The following is a 17,000-nucleotide window of genomic DNA, read 5'->3' as shown; positions in this document are numbered from 1 at the left end:
ACATTTCCTTAGTCCTTTTCAGGTATTTCAGGATGTTCTTGACCACTGTCCAGTGATCCACTCCTGGACTACTTTGGTACCTCCCTGCCAAACTTATTGCTAAGCATACGTCAGGTCTGGTACACAACATTGCATACATGATAGAGCCTATGGCTGAAGCATAGGGAACATCTTTCATTTTCTCTCTATCTTCTGCAGTGGTGGGCATTGAGTTTGACTCAACTTCACACCTTGTAATACAGGCAAGAATCCTTTCTTTGCCTGATCCATTTTAAATTTTTTCAAAACTTTATCAAGGTATGTGCTTTGTGAAATTCCAATTAAGCGTCTTGATCTATCTCTATAGATCTTGATGCCCAATATGTAAGCAGCTTCACCGAGGTCTTTCATTGAAAAACTTTTATTCAAGTATCCTTTTATGCTATCCATAAGTTCTATATCATTTCCAATTAACAATATGTTGTCTACATATAATATCAGAAATGCTACAGAGCTCCCACTCACTTTCTTGTAAATACAGGCTTCTCCAAAAGTCTGTATAAAACCATATGCTTTGATCACACTATCGAAGCGTTTATTCCAACTCCGAGAGGCTTGCACCAGTCCATAAATGGATCGCTGGAGCTTGCACACTTTGTTAGCATCTTTTGGATCAACAAAACCTTCTGGTTGCATCATATACAACTCTTCTTCCAGATATCCATTCAGGAACGCAGTTTTGACATCCATTTGCCATATTTCATAATCATAAAATGCGGCAATTGCTAACATGATCCGGACAGACTTAAGCATCGCTACAGGTGAGAAAGTCTCATCGTAGTCAACCCCTTGAACTTGTCGAAAACCTTTTACAACAAGTCGAGCTTTGTAGACAGTTACATTACCATCAGCGTCAGTCTTCTTTTTGAAGATCCATTTATTCTCGATGGCTTGCCGATCATCGGGCAAGTCAACCAAAGTCCATAATTTGTTCTCATACATGGATCCCATCTTAGATTTCATGGCCTCAAGCCATTTTGCGGAATCTGGGCTCATCATCGCTTCCTCATAGTTCGTAGGTTCGTCATGGTCAGGTAACATGACCTCCAAAATAGGATTGCCGTACCACTCTGGTGCGGATCTTATTCTGGTTGACCTACGAGGTTCGGTAGTAACTTGATCTGAAGTTTCATGATCAATGTCATTAGCTTCCTCACTAATTGGTGTAGTTGTCACAGGAACTGATTTCTGTGATGAATTATTTTCCAATAAGGGAGCAGGTACAGTTACCTCATCAAGTACTACTTTCCTCCCACCCACTTCTTTCGAGATAAACTCCTTCTATAGAAAGGATCCATTCTTGGCAACGAATGTCTTGCCTTCGGATCTGTGATAGAAGGTGTACCCAACAGTTTCCTTTGGGTATCCTATGAAGACACATTTCTCCGATTTGGGTTCGAGCTTATCAGGTTGAAGTTTTTTCACATAAGCATCGCAGCCCCAAACTTTAAGAAACGACAACTTTGGTTTCTTGCCAAACCATAGTTCATAAGGCGCCGTCTCAACGGATTTTGATGGTGCCCTATTTAACGTGAATGTGGCCGTCTCTAAAGCATAACCCCAAAACGATAGCGGTAAATCAGTAAGAGACATCATAGATCGCACCATATCTAGTAAAGTGCGATTACGACGTTCGGACACACCATTACGTTGTGGTGTTCCGGGTGGAGTGAGTTGCGAAACTATTCCGCATTGTTTCAAATGTAAACCAAACTCGTAACTCAAATATTCTCCTCCACGATCAGACCATAGAAACTTTATTTTCTTGTTACGATGATTTTCAACTTCACTCTGAAATTCTTTGAACTTTTCAAATGTTTCAGACTTATGTTTCATTAAGTAGATATACCCATATCTGCTTAAATCATCTGTGAAGGTGAGAAAATAACGATACCCGCCGCGAGCTTCAATATTCATTGGACCACATACATCAGTATGTATGATTTCCAACAAATCTGTTGCTCGCTCCATAGTTCTGGAGAATGGTGTTTTAGTCATCTTTCCCATGAGGCATGGTTCGCAAGTACCAAGCGATTCATAATCAAGTGATTCCAAAAGTCCATCTGTATTGAGTTTCGTCATGAGCTTTACACCAATATGACCTAAACGGCAGTGCCACAAATAAGTTGCACTATCATTATTAACTCTGCATCTTTTGGCTTCAACATTATGAATATGTGTATCACTACTATCGAGATTCATCAAAAATAGACCTCTCTTCAAGGGTGCATGACCATAAAAGATATTCCTCATATAAATAGAACAATCATTATTCTCAGATTTAAATGAATAACCGTCTCGCATCAAACAAGATTCAGATATAATGTTCATGCTCAACGCTGGCACCAAAAAACAATTATTCAGGTCTAAAACTAATCCCGAAGGTAGATGTAGAGGTAGCGTGCCGACGGTGATCACATCGACTTTGGAACCATTTCCCACGCGCATCGTCACCTCGTCCTTAACAAGTGCCCGCTTAATCCATAGTCCTTGTTTTGAGTTGCAAATATTAGCAACAGAACCAGTATCAAATGCCCAGGTGCTACTGCGAGCTCTTGGTAAGGTACACATCAATAACATGTATATCACATATACCTTTGTTCACCTTGCCATCCTTCTTATCCGCCAAATACTTGGGGCAGTTCGGCTTCCAGTGACCAGTCTGTTTGCAGTAGAAGCACTCAGTCTCAGGCTTAGGTCCAGACTTGGGTTTCTTCTCTTGAGCAGCAACTTGTTTGCTGTTCTTCTTGAAGTTCTCCTTCTTCTTCCCTTTGCCCTTTTTCTTAAAACTGGTGGTCTTATTGACCATCAACACTTGATGCCCCTTTTTGATTTCTACCTCCGCAGCCTTTAGCATTGCGAAGAGCTCGGGAATAGTCTTGTTCATCCCTTGCATATTATAGTTCATCACAAAGCTCTTGTAGCTTGGTGGCAATGATTGGAGAATTCTATCAATGACGCAATCATCTGGAAGATTAACTCCCAGTTGAATCAAGTGATTGTTATACTCAGACATTCTGATTATACGCTCACTGACAGAACTATTCTCCTCCATCTTGCAGTTGTAGAACTTATTGGAGACTTCATATCTCTCAATCCGGGCATTTGCTTCAAATATTAACTTCAACTCTTGGAACATCTCATATGCTCCATGACGTTCAAAACGTCGTTGAAGTCCCGGTTCTAAGCCGTGAAGCATGGCACACTGAACTATCGAGTAGTCATCAGCTTTGCTCTGCCAAACATTCACAATTTCCGCAGTTGCATCTGCAGCAGGCCTGGCACCCAGCACTGCTTCTAGGACATAATTCTTCTGTGCAGCAATGAGGATAATCCTCAAGTTACGGACCCAGTCCATGTAATTGCTACCATCATCTTTCAACTTAGCTTTCTCAAGGAACGCATTAAAATTCAACGGAACAACAGCACGAGCCATCTATCTACAATCAACACAGACATGCAAAAATACTATCAGGTACTAAGTTCATGATAAATTTAAGTTCAATTAATCATATTACTAAAGAACTCCCACTTAGATAGACATCCCTCTAATCATCTAAGTGATCACGTGATCCAAATCAACTAAACCATAACCGATCATCACGTGAAATGGAGTAGTTTTCAATGGTGAACATCATTATGTTGATCATATCTACTACATGATTCACGCTCGACCTTTCGGTCTTAGTGTTCCGAGGCCATATCTGCATATGCTAGGCTCGTCAAGTTTAACATGAGTATTCTACGTGTGCAAAACTGGCTTGCACCCATTGTAGATGGATGTAGAGCTTATCACACCCGATCATCACGTGGTGTCTGGGCACGACGAACTTTGGCAACGGTGCATACTCAGGGAGAATAGTTTTATCTTGAAATTTAGTGAGAGATCATCTTATAATGCTACCGTCAATCAAAGCAAGATAAGATGCATAAAGGATAAACATCACATGCAATCAATATAAGTGATATGATATGGCCATCATCATCTTGTGCTTGTGATCTCCATCTCCGAAGCACCGTCATGATCACCATCGTCACCGGCGCGACACCTTGGTCTCCATCGTAGCATCATTGTCATTTTGCCACCTATTGCTTCTACGACTATCGCTACCGCTTAGTGATAAAGTAAAGCAATTACAGGGCGATTGCATTGCATAAATAAAGCGACAACCATATGGCTCCTGCCAGTTGCCGATAACTCGGTTACAAAACATGATCATCTCATACAATAAAATATAGCATCACGTCTTGACCATATGACATCACAACATGCCCTGCAAAAACAAGTTAGACGTCTTCTACTTTGTTGTTGCAAGTTTTACGTGGCTTCTACGGGCTGAGCAAGAACCGTTCTTACCTACGCATCAAAACCACAACGATAGTCCGTCAAGTTAGTGCTGTTTTAACCTTCTCAAGGACCGGGCGTAGCCACACTCGGTTCAACTAAAGTTAGAGAAACTGACACCCGCCAGCCACCTGTGTGCAAAGCACGTCGGTAGAACTAGTCTCGCGTAAGCGTACGTGTAATGTCGGTCCGGGCCGCTTCATCCAACAATACTGCCGAACCAAAGTATGACATGCTGGTAAGCAGTATGACTTCTATCGCCCACAACTCACTTGTGTTCTACTCGTGCATATAACATAAATGCATAAAACCTAGGCTCGAATGCCACTGTTGGGGAATGTAGTAATTTCAAAAAATATCCTACGCACACGCAAGATCATGGTGATGCATAGCACCGAGAGGGAAGAGTGTTTCCACGTACCCTCGTAGACCGAAAGCGGAAGCGTTAGCACAACACGGTTGATGTAGTCGTACGTCTTCACGGCCCGACCGATCAAGAACCGAAACTACGGCACCTCCGAGTTCTAGCACACGTTCAGCTCGATGACGTCCCTCGAACTCCGATCCAGCCGAGTGTCGAGGGAGAGTTCCGTCAGCACGACGGCGTGGTGATGATCTTGATGTTCTACCGTCGCAGGGCTTCGCCTAAGCACCGCTACAATATTATCGAGGAGGACTATGGTGGAGGGGGGCACCGCACACGGCTAAGAGATCAATGATCAATTGTTGTGTCTAGAGGTGCCCCCTGCCCCCCTATATAAAGGAGCCAAGGGGAGGGGGTCGGCCGGCCAGGAGGGGCGCGCCAGGAGGAGTCCTCCACCCACCGGGAGTAGGACTCCCCCCTTCCTTGTTGGAGTAGGAAAGGAGAGGGAAGGAGAGAGAGGGGGAAAGGAAAGGGGGGCGCCGCCCCCCCTCCTTGTCCAATTCGGACTTGGGGGTGGGGGAGGGGCACACGGCTGCCCCTTGGCCGCCTCTCCTCTTCCACCACTTGGGCCCATGAGGCCCATTAACCTCCAGGGGGGTCCGATACCCCCCCGGTACTCCGGTATATATCCGATAACCCCCGAAACCTTTTCGGTGTCCGAATATAGTTGTCCAATATATCAATCTTCATGTCTCGACCATTTCGAGACTCCTCGTCATGTCCGTAATCTCATTTGGGACTCCGCACAAACTTCGGTACATCAAAACTCATAAACTCATAATATAACTGTCATCGAAACCTTAAGCGTGCGGACCCTACGGGTTCGAGAACTATGTAGACATGACCGAGAACTGTTTCCGGTCAATAACCAATAGTGGAACCTGGATGCTCATATTGGCTCCTACATATTCTACAAAGATCTTTATCGGTCAAACCGCATAACAACATACATTGTTCCCTTTGTCATCAGTATGTTACTTGCCCGAGATTTGGTCGTCGGTATCTCAATACCTAGTTCAATCTCGTTACCGGAAAGTCTCTTTACTCGTTATGTAATACATCATCTCGCAACTAACTCATTAGTCACATTGCTTGCAAGGCTTATAGTGATGTGTATTACCGAGAGGGCCCAGAGATACCTCTCCGACAATCGGAGTGACAAATCCTAATCTCGAAATACGCCAACCCAACAAGTACCTTCGGGGACACCTGTAGAGCACCTTTATAATCACCCAGTTATGTTGTTATGTTTGGTAGCACACAAAGTGTTCCTCCGGTAAACGGGAGTTGCATAATCTCATAGTCATAGGAACATGTATAAGTCATGAAGAAAGCAATAGCAACATACTAAACGATCAAGTGCTAAGCTAACGGAATGGGTCAAGTCAATCACATCATTCTCTCAATGATGTGATCTCGTTAATCAAATGACAACTCTTTTGTCCATGGCTAGGAAACATAACCATCTTTGATAAACGAGCTAGTCAAGTAGAGGCATACTAGTGACACTCAGTTTGTCTATGTATTCACACATGTATCATGTTTCCGGTTAATACAATCTAGCATGAATAATAAACATTTATCATGAAATAAGGAAATAAATAATAACTTTATTATTGCCTCTAGGGCATATTTCCTTCAAAAAGACACCCAGGGGCCATAGGTTTCACTAGTGGCTCTCTCAAGATAGCATGTATTACGGTGGGTGAACAAATTACTGCCGAGCAATTGATAGAAAAGTGCATAATTATGAAGACATCTAAGGCAATGATCATGAACATAGGCATCATGTCCGTGTCAAGTCGACCGAAACGATTCTGCATCTACTACTATTACTCCACACATCGACCGCTATCCAGCATGCATCTAGAGTATTAAGTTCATATGAACGGAGTAACGCATTAAGCAAGATGACATGATGTAGAGGGATAAACTCAAACAATATGATATAAACCCATATTTTTATCCTCGATGTCAACAATACAATACGTGCCTTGCTGCCCCTACTGTCACTGGGAAAGGACACCACAAGATTGAACCCAAACCTAAGTACTTCTCCCATTGCAAGAAATATCAATCTAGTAGGCCAAGCTAAACCGATAATTTGAAGAGACTTGCAAAGATATCAAATCATGCATATAAGAATCCAGAGAAGAACAAAATAATATTCATAGATGATCAAGTTCATAAATCCACAATTCATCGGATCTCAGCAAACACATCGCAAAAGAGTATTACATCAAATAGATCTCCAAGAACATCGAGGAGAACTTTGTATTGCGAATCAAAGAGAGAGAGAAGAAGCCATCTAGCTAATAACTATGGACCCGAAGGTCTGTGGTAAACTACTCACGCTTCATCGGAGAGGCAATGGTGTTGATGTATAAGCCCTCTGTGATCGATTCCCCCTCCGGCAGATCGCCGGAAAAGGCCCCAAGATGGGATCTCACGGGTACAGAAGGTTGCGGCGGTGGAAAAGTGGTTTCGTAGCTCCCCTAACGTTTCTAGGGTATAAGAGTATATAGAGGCGAAAGAAGTACGTCAGTGGAGCTACAAGGGGCCCACGAGGGTAGGGGGGCGCCCTCCTGCCTCATGGCCTCCTCGTAGAGTCCCTGACTTCAACTCCAAGTCTTTTGGATTGCTTTCGGTCCAAGAAAGATCCTAGCGAAGGTTTCATTCCGTTTGGCCTCCGTTTGATATTCCTTTTCTGTAAAACACTAAAATAGGCAAAAAAAACAGAAACTGCCATTGGGCCTCCGGTTAATAGGTTAGTCCCAAAAATAATATAAAAGAGCATATTAAAGCCTATTAAACATCCAAAACAGATAATATAATAGCATGGAACAATCAAAAATTATAGATACGTTGGAGACGTTTCATTATTCTCCACGACATAGGGGTGATTCTCATGTGTCCTGTGATGATCAATCCCTTTGCAGGCACAGGAATGATCCGCGAGGGCGGGACATGCTTTCACAGCAGCAACGTGGGTCATCGTCCTGCTGTTGTAGTGACTCACCATGTAGCCAAGATGTGCGTCCCCGGAGGCGCGATGATTCTCCTTGTAGTCGGGACAATTCACCCTGATTGCGGGATGATTGGCCATGCAGGCGGGATGAGCATCCCCGCAAGCATGAAGACCCGCCTCGGTGTCGTGAGGGCTCTCTGAGGCGTAGGGACGAGTATCCCAGGAACCGGGACGAACAACACCACGAGGCACACAAGATCTTGGCGCAAAGACAAGTGGACCGCACTCTGGCTGCACGCCATGTGGACGAGCATGATAGGCCGAGTGTATCGGGACCCTCAGGCCCTTTGTGTTTTAGTTGGCGAATACGAACGACCCCTTTTCCTGAGCCATTCCAGATGGCCTCGGGTATTGGAAAGTATGACGGAAACACCAAGCCGGAAACTTGGATGGCCGATTACCTTGTTGCTGTCCAAATTGGAGGAGGCAAAAAGAATGTGGTCACACACAACCTCTCCCTTTACCTAGAGGGGTTAGCCAAAGCTTGGCTGAATAATCTGCCTGAAGACATTGCTACTTATGAGCTGCGTTGGATTTCCCCGAAGAGGAGTGGATGATGCAATACAGTAGAGATAAGTATTTCCCTCAGTTAAGAACCAAAGTTATCAATCCAGTAGGAGAACCAATCAATACCTCGTTAGCAGTACCTACACACAAAATAACAATACTTGCACCCAACGCAAACAAGGGGTTGTCAATCCCTTGGCGGTTAATTGCAAGGATCAAATCTCGTGGTGATAGATAGATAAACAAAAACACAAAATAAAATAAAGTAAATAAAATTGCAGCAAGGTATTTTTGGATTTTAATATATGATAAAAATAGACCCATGGGTCATTATTTTCACTAGAGGTTTCTCTCTGAACATAGCATACGGTGGGTAAACAAATTACTGTTGGGCAATTGATAGAAAAGCGAATAATCATGACAATATCCAAGGCAATGATCATGTATATAGGAATCACGTCCGATACAAGTAGACTGACTCCTTCCTACATCTACTACTATTACTCCACACATCGACCGCTATCTAGCATGCATCTAGAGTTCATAAAGAACAAAGTAACATCTTAAACATGATGACATGATGTAGACAAAGTAAACTCAAGCAAGATGAATAAACCCCATCATTTTATCCTTAATGGCAACAATACAAATACGTGTCCTGTCCCTTTCTGCCACTGGGATATAGATCACCGCAAGATTGAACCCATCACAAAGCACATCTCCCATTGCAAGATAAATCAATCTAGTTGGCCAAACCAAATCAATAGATTGAAGAGAAATACAAAGCTATAATAATCATGCATAAAAGAGTTCAGAGAAGACTCGAATAACATTCATGGATAATCTGATCATAAACTCATAATTCATCGGATCCCAACAAACACACCGCAAAAAGAATTACATCGAATAGATCTCCAAGAACATCAAGGAGAACATTGTATTGAAAATCAAAGAGAGAGAAGAAACCATCTAGCTACTAGATATGTGTCCGTAGGTCTATGGCAAACTACTCACACATCATCGGAGGGGCAGCAAGGTTGATCTAGAAGCCCTCCATGATCGATTCACCCTCCGGCAGAGTGCCGGAAAAGGCCTCCAGATGGGATCTCGCGAGGACAGAAACTTGCACCAGCGAAAAAAGTGTTTTGGGTGGCTCTCTATTGGTTTTCCGATTTTAGAGAATTTATAGAGGCGGAATTAGGTCAAAGGGAGCAAAGGTGGGCCCGTGGGGCACTGGACGGCTTCCCTTCCCCCCGGGTGCTCCCTGGTGGCTTGTGGCCACCTCCTTCCCCTTCTGACTTCCTCCCGAAGCTTCTACGGTCTCTTATGTCCAAAAAAATTGTCAGAAAATTTCATGGCATTTGTACTTCGTTTGGTACTGATTTCTTGGAAAACCAAAAACAGGCAAAAAACAACAACTGGCACTTGGCACTAAATTAATAGGTTAGTCCCCAAAATGATATATAATGACATATAATTGCATATAAAACATCCAAGATTGATACTATAATAGTATGGAACAATAAAAATTTATAGATACGTTGAAGACGTATCAGACATCATTCACAGCTGGAGGAAATTTGAGGAGATCATCTTCAAGAACTTTGAGGGCACCTACAAGCGTCCCGGAGGATACCAAGAGTTGATGATGTATGTCCAGCAGCCAAAGGAATCCACTCAGGAGTACATCCAAATTAAGATGGACCCAATTACACAATTCCATTGAAGGTGTGTCAGAGGATAGGGCCATCCTTGCTTTTCAGCAGGGAATCTAGTTCAAACACCTTCACTTGAAACCGGATAGGATAGAGCTTACCTCCATGAACTAGTTGATGGATATAGCCAACCGGTATGCAAACGGAGAAGAGGATGACAAGATCCGATGAGGTGAACACCATGGACAATTGACTACGCGGAAAGGACATAATAATCATAACAAATAGGGCGGAAAGAATAAACACCGACGGTTGGACAATGACGGAGTCAGTGGAGCCGACTTGGTCGCAGCAGTTGGTCAAGGCAAGAAAGGAGCTGGGTAAAAGAAGGAATGGGTTCCATGGAAGAAAGCCTTCAGCGATGACATTCTTGACAAGCCTTGTTGTCTTCACAGTGGTGAGCAATGGCCCAACGAAGCTTACCCTCCGGCAATGTCAAGGCCTAAAAAGATCTTCATTGCCAATCATCACATCCTCCAAACTTTCCTCAGTCAAGCCAAGCTCCTTCATTATTGCCTCGATGCGCCCATGGCGGCGCCCAAGATGGATGCCGAACTATCTATGATCTGTTGCTCGAGAAGTGAGATCCGCGGGCGGGGAGACCCTAATTCTCCTATCCGAGCGACCAAGAGCACGGGGGCTTCAGATCGACGAAGAAAGAGGGTAGGGAAGGGGAGTTCTCTACGGTGGCGGAGGCGCCGCCAAGAGGAAACACAACCCTAACGCGGTTTTTTCCTTACTTGACTGGTCTACCCCGAAGTATCGATGTAATTTTGTCGCATTACTTGGTTTTTTTGGGTCACGCTACACGTCCGCCAATGGATAGATAGAAAAAAAACCACCGCCTTAGATGGCCGTTGGATGGACGCGGGGATGTCCATCCGATCAACCCACTCACAAGCGCCACCTCCCTTTTGCAACAAGGGCGATGTTGCGGAACAAGTCCTGCAACAGGATGCTTGTTGCCAAATGTCGGAACCGCTATTTACCTTTCTGAAACACAGTCTGTGTTGTAGATTTTTTTTTGCAACTGAGGTCTTGTTTCAGATTTTTTTTATAACTGAGGTTTATTGAAAAAAAATTGTCTTTACTTTTTTGCAACATTGGAGTTGTTGCAGAAAAATTAGAGGGTCGCGAGGAGTCACGGGCACATGTCACGTGGGGCATGTGTCGTACGAGCGAACATGTGTTGTGTTGCAGACTTTTTTTGGGGGCGTGCTACGCGTCAGCCGACGATCTTTTTAAAGGATCCGCCGGGTTGTGAGTCGTCAGATCCACTGTATCTTGTGGCTTTGTGTTGTCCTCATTTCTAAGACAAAGGGTGTGTTGCAAGTTTCCTTTTGCAACACAAGTCTTGTTGCAAAAATATTTGCAACGAGGTTAGTGTTGCAAATATATTTTTTGTAGCAGGGGTCTTGTGGCATTTTTTGCAACGAAGGTCTTGTTGCATATATTTTTTGCAACACGCATCTTGTTGCATAAAAAAATTACGTCTCCACTTTTTTGCAGTATCGGTGTTGTTGCGAAAGGTACTTTTGCAACACGGATGTTGTTGCAGAAAAATTACAGTAAAGATGTAGTGGCAGGCCACGCATGGGACACGCGTCACACGCTCAAGGCGGCTAACGCACGGTGTTGGATCAGCCGGCTGTTCACAAGCTTTTTCCTTTTTTTTAGACAATTACTTGGTAAACTAGGCCAAATAAGTAGAAAATATTTAGGGTCGGAGGGTACTGAAATTGTTCCTACTTCGAGGATGTCCTGCTTTCCAAAGTCCAAACTATTTTCTTTTCCAAATGATCTGTTTTAAATCGCCATTCATAATTTCCTATTTTGACCACAGATATGATATTATTACTCGTGTAAGGTACAGAAATATGCTCGAAGGCGCTCGTGGCCTAATGGATAAGGCATTTGACTTCTAATCAAAGGATTGTGGGTTCGAGTCCCACCGAGCGTGTACAATTTTTATCCCATGTTGGAGACTTGTAATATACAACATATATTAAAGAATTAATAATTTTTTATTTGCATCTATTAATTCCTTTTGTCTTTCTTGGCGGGTTATTAATTTATTTTCTCCTGTACCCTGCAAAAATAATTTATTTTGTCTTGTAAACTCCTTCATCGGCCACAACACTCCCAACTCCAAACCTCTTTTTTGTTAATTTTAGTCTAAAAATATTGCAAAATCAACATTCCAGCTCCAAATCTCGTTGCAACAATTTTGGTGTACCACTTGCATCCTTTTGGTGTAACACAAAACAAGCGATGCAGAAGCTTTTATCCATAATTGTTTTGTTAAATTTTTGAGTAATTTTCTTAATTTTAATTAAAAAATATTATAGAAACAACATGCCAGCTCCAAACCTCGTCGCAACAAATTTGGTGTACCAATTGCATCCTTTCGGTGTAAGATAAAAAAATCTGACGCATAAGCTTTTATCCATGACTGTTTGGAAAAAATGTGTCGCAATAATTTTGGTGTACCACTCGCATCCCTTATGGTCTAAGAAAAAAAAAGTGATGCAGAAGCTTTTATCCATGATCGTTTTGTTAAATATATGAGTATTTTTTTCTTAATTTTAATCTAAAAATATCTTAGAAACAACATGCAAGCTCCAAACCTCGTCGCAACAAATTTGGTGTACCACTTGCATCCTTTCGGTGTAAGATTTTTTTTGACACAAAAGCTTTTATCCATGATTCCTTTGTTAAACATATGAGTAATGTTTTTTAATTTTAATATAAAAATAAAACAAAACAATCTGTCAGCTATAAACCTCATCGCAACAAATTTGGTGTACCACTTGCATTCTCGCCTTGTAAGAAAAAAAAGGATGCATAAGCTTTTATCCATGATCATTTTGGTAAATATATGAGTAAATTTTTATAGCTTTAATCTAAAATTAAAAAATTATTTTGTCTCATAACTCCTTGTTCGGTCACAACAGTCTTAGCTCCAAACCTCGACACAACAGATTTGGTGGAGCACTTCCATGCTCTCGGTGTAAGAAAAAATGGATGCGGAAGTGTTTATCCTTGATCGTTTGTTAAATATATGAGTAATTTTTTGATAATTTTAATCAAACAACAAAACAGAAACAACCTGTCAACTCCAAACCTCATCGCAACAAATTTGGTGTACCACTTGCATCCTGTCGGTGTAAGAAAAATGTGACGCGGACGTTTTTATCCATTATCATTATGTTAAGTACAGAGTAACTTTTTATTAATTTTAATCTAAAAATATAAATTGAGACAACAAAGACAAAAAATTCTAGACAGTTTAAGCAAGCGTACTAAACACTCTAGACATGACACCTGGCACATAGGAAAAACCTATCATATCTATCTCAACCGCAATCCCATAGTTAGAGAGTTGAGTAAAACCAAGCCTTCACGGTCACTAGAGCATTCAGGTCATTGAATCTATTTTTTCTATTGATTCCGGCCCTTGAATGTCGGGCTGGGAGGATGTTAGTCCTCAGATATTTTATAAATCAACATGAGTCGTCTCACATTTTCACATATGATAGTGGTGGGATATTCCATCATTTGTCTGGGGTAGACTAGGGTTTTTCGCCTATCCCGCATATAAAGGCAGTAGCGACACTACTCGCGCCACTTCCCCTCTTGCCTACTTTCTTTATTGCCCCTTTTTATCGAAAAAGGCTTTCGCCCCGCTTTATATATAAAGCAAAGACCGACCACAACTCAGATACAAACACACACCACCACAACACACGCACACACCCAAGGATGGATACATAGACGCTGAGCGCAACAACACTACCCCCAGTACTACAAGAGCAACCGGAGGCCTCAACCGTGGACACGCCAACGCGAAGAGAAGAAGTCGCATATGACGAACCGTGTGCTCCAAAGCGGCGCCTTCAGGAAGCTTACGACACCAGAGCGCCGTCACCGTCCGACCCGAGGATCAGAGTTTCCCCTGGAGCAACACGACGGACAATGAGAGCCGCGACAGCGCCTTCAAGAAGGGAGCGAGCTTTGCCGCCGCCAGTCCGTCCCAAGATAGAACAAGTTTTCACCCCGGCCAACACTCACCATCACCGGATGCCACATCCCATTGACCACGCCGCCCACACGGCCATGGCCACCAGGCAGCACCTAACCACGGGCTCTGCCCAAGAGCACCGCGGAGCCACCACCAGGGCCGCCGCCCTGGCATCCAAGACCTGGATACCACCTCATTCGAGACCCACTGCTACCCCAACCAAAGATATGAGCGAAAAGGAACCGCCTTTCGCACCCCTGGCTGCCCCCAACGCCGAGACCCAGAGGCCGGCCAAAATTGGCCTCCATCGACCCGTCCTGCAGCCGGGCGCGAGACGAGCATGGTCCTGCTGCCGGGCGCGAGACGAGCATGGTCCTGCTGCTGGGCGCGAGACGAGGTCGGTCCTGCTGCCGGGTGCGAGATGAGCGATGGACCGAAGTCGGGGGAGGGCCGAACCTTCGACGAAGGTAGCACCAGTCGACGAGGAGAGGGCGGAAGGTCGAAACGGGCCGCCTAGAGACAAGCCGACGCCGGAAAGCCAGCCGCCGCCCCAGTCAACCCACCGAGCTGCTGTGGAGCCGGCACGGCGAAGCCACCACGCCGCTGCCGCCCACAGCCGGGACCGCAGCCGCGCCGGGCCGGGGACCCAAACCCGCCCCGCCGGCAAGAAAAAAGGCGAAATCCGGCCGGCACGCAACACCACCACCGCCACCATGCCGCCGACGAGCGCATCAGCCGCCGCGCGCCGCCGGTAGGCCCTTACCGCTCCCGGCCCGCGCCGCGAGCAGCCGCCACCGCGCAGATCTAGCTGACCATCCCCGCTGCCGCAGCAACCACCGCACGCCTCGCCACCAACCACGCCGCCCGAAGCCCGACAAGAACACCGGAGCCCACCACGACCTCGTGCGCCGTTGTGCCACGACACCCGGCGCCCGCATCGCGCCCAGGATGGTGGGGGTGCGCCACGCCAACCCTAGCCACCATGGGAACGAGAGGGCCACACCGCCGCCGGCTCCGGTCGGGCTTTGCCCGTCCGAGCCCCGGGGCGGCGGCGGGGGAGGCGGGGGAGGGAGGGAAGGGGGCTAGAGGGGCCGGATTTGGAGCCCCTCGGTCGTCGCGCGGGGGCGACGGGGGAGGCGGGGGAGGGGATTTTTCAATCGTCTTGCCCCTTTTTTCCTCCTGTCCCCCTCCCACTGCTAACCCATGCCGCCACTATCTCCTTTCCTAGCCGGCCCCTGCCTCCTATGTTGAGCAGAGCCGTTCGTGTTCCCAATGCCATCGACGTTATCCTCGCGTGCACTAGCAAGAAGAAGCGCGAGCCTCCTCTCACACCAATATATCTTAATGCTATGGTTGGGTTTTATCTTAATGAACTTGTTAGTAGTTGTGAATGCTTGCTAATAGTTCCAATCATAATTGTATAGAATTTCAAGTAAGAGATGACATGATAGCAGAGGCCTCTCACACATATAAACTTGCAATGATGATCGGTTCAGTAACTTAGCTGATTTTCTATGGACAATTCCACACACCATACCACCACTATTCCACACTCGTTATTTGTATTATATTGTATCTTTACTTAGGCATCACCTAAATTTTATGTTTATGTTATTCGTTATCTTGCAAAGCTACCTCTTTATGCCTGCAACAAAGTTTTATTTCTTGTTTCTAGATTAAGCACGATCGGTGTACATAGGGTTGTATCAGTGGCAGATAGGACCAGAGTGAGTACTGATCTTGCATTTAGATCCTTGTGGGTTCGACACTCCATACTTACCACCTCCATCACTGGAAAGTGCTATGACAATTCCTTGCACTTGGGATGATCTCATCCAGCTACAAATCGACCCTTGAGCCGCAACTGAGCTCGTAGTTTTGTAGTTGTCTTGGTAGCAAGTCTACCATCGATTCGCAACTGGGCTCATAGTTATCCCAGGCCAAAGTATAAAAGGGTCTCTCATAGCCGTAGGTTCACTCTTAATAGTAAATAGAAGGGGGCGATAAATATATTTCATTCAAAGAGATATACATCAGTTCCATGTTTTTTTTAGAAAAGAAGGATGACCCCCGGCCTCTGCATCTGGGAGATGCATACGGCAACTTTATTGATTATTCTCGAGGACCTTACAAAGTATTACAACAAAGTGCCTGAATCCACCGTCTTGGCAACACATGCCGCTACTCCTATCCAAAATGATGAAGGGGTGCTAGCCGGGCCACTATCCAAACCACTCACCTAAGCCTAACATCAAAAGCCGGAAGCCGATACATATTCGGAAGCCCCAGCCGAGCCACATACCGGGTCTGGGGCACAATCCGGTCAGACGCACTCGTGTGTCGTCGCTGCCATCTTCCACAGGCCCATCTTCAGATCATATTGAGGCTTCTACCTTGTCAGGCCACTCAGCCATCGACGCCCCCATGACGCCAGACAGCATCCTCCTCCTGCACGAGTCCATCTCCGTGCATCAGGCACCGAGTCTCCACAGCACCATGCCGTCGAGATCCGCCACCATCAATGTGTAAGATGAAGCACCGCTCCACCAAAGTCGCCGTCCTCTAGTCCCTCGAGTCCGTGTGCTCCTCCAAGAATGACGCCCCCAGGGGGGAAACGACACTAGAGAGCCGCCGTCATCCGATCTACTGATCTAGGGTTTCCCCCGGAGGTCGCAGAGAGTGGCCTTGAACATCTCCACGGCGATGCCTTCAGGAAGGGAACGACGCAGACAACATCGCCATCGCCGGCCTTGGCAATAGCCAATAGCATGTTTTCACCCAGATCTGATCGAAGACCTCCATCTCTCGTGCACGGGTCGCCGCCGTCCTTGCCGGGATCTGGATGATCCCGCCTGCCAGATCTTAGCACGGAGAAGCCCCCCCCCCCCACGAGACCCGCTGACCGAGCAGGGGAGGCCGAG

General features: G+C 45.3%; 1 non-coding gene across 1 annotated transcript; it reads left to right on the top strand.

The window, feature by feature from the left end:
* The first annotated feature begins 11,945 nt into the window (after positions 1–11,945).
* TRNAR-UCU lies at positions 11,946–12,018 on the top strand. The gene has a single exon. It is a non-coding gene; the product is annotated as a tRNA-Arg (tRNA).
* Positions 12,019–17,000: the final 4,982 nt, after the last annotated feature.

Source organism: Triticum dicoccoides, chromosome 7B (assembly GCF_002162155.2).
Source record: "Triticum dicoccoides isolate Atlit2015 ecotype Zavitan chromosome 7B, WEW_v2.0, whole genome shotgun sequence".
NCBI lineage: Eukaryota > Viridiplantae > Streptophyta > Magnoliopsida > Poales > Poaceae > Triticum > Triticum dicoccoides.
The sequence above is the reverse complement of the archived record's forward strand: the minus strand, read 5'-3'. Positions and strand labels throughout refer to the sequence as shown.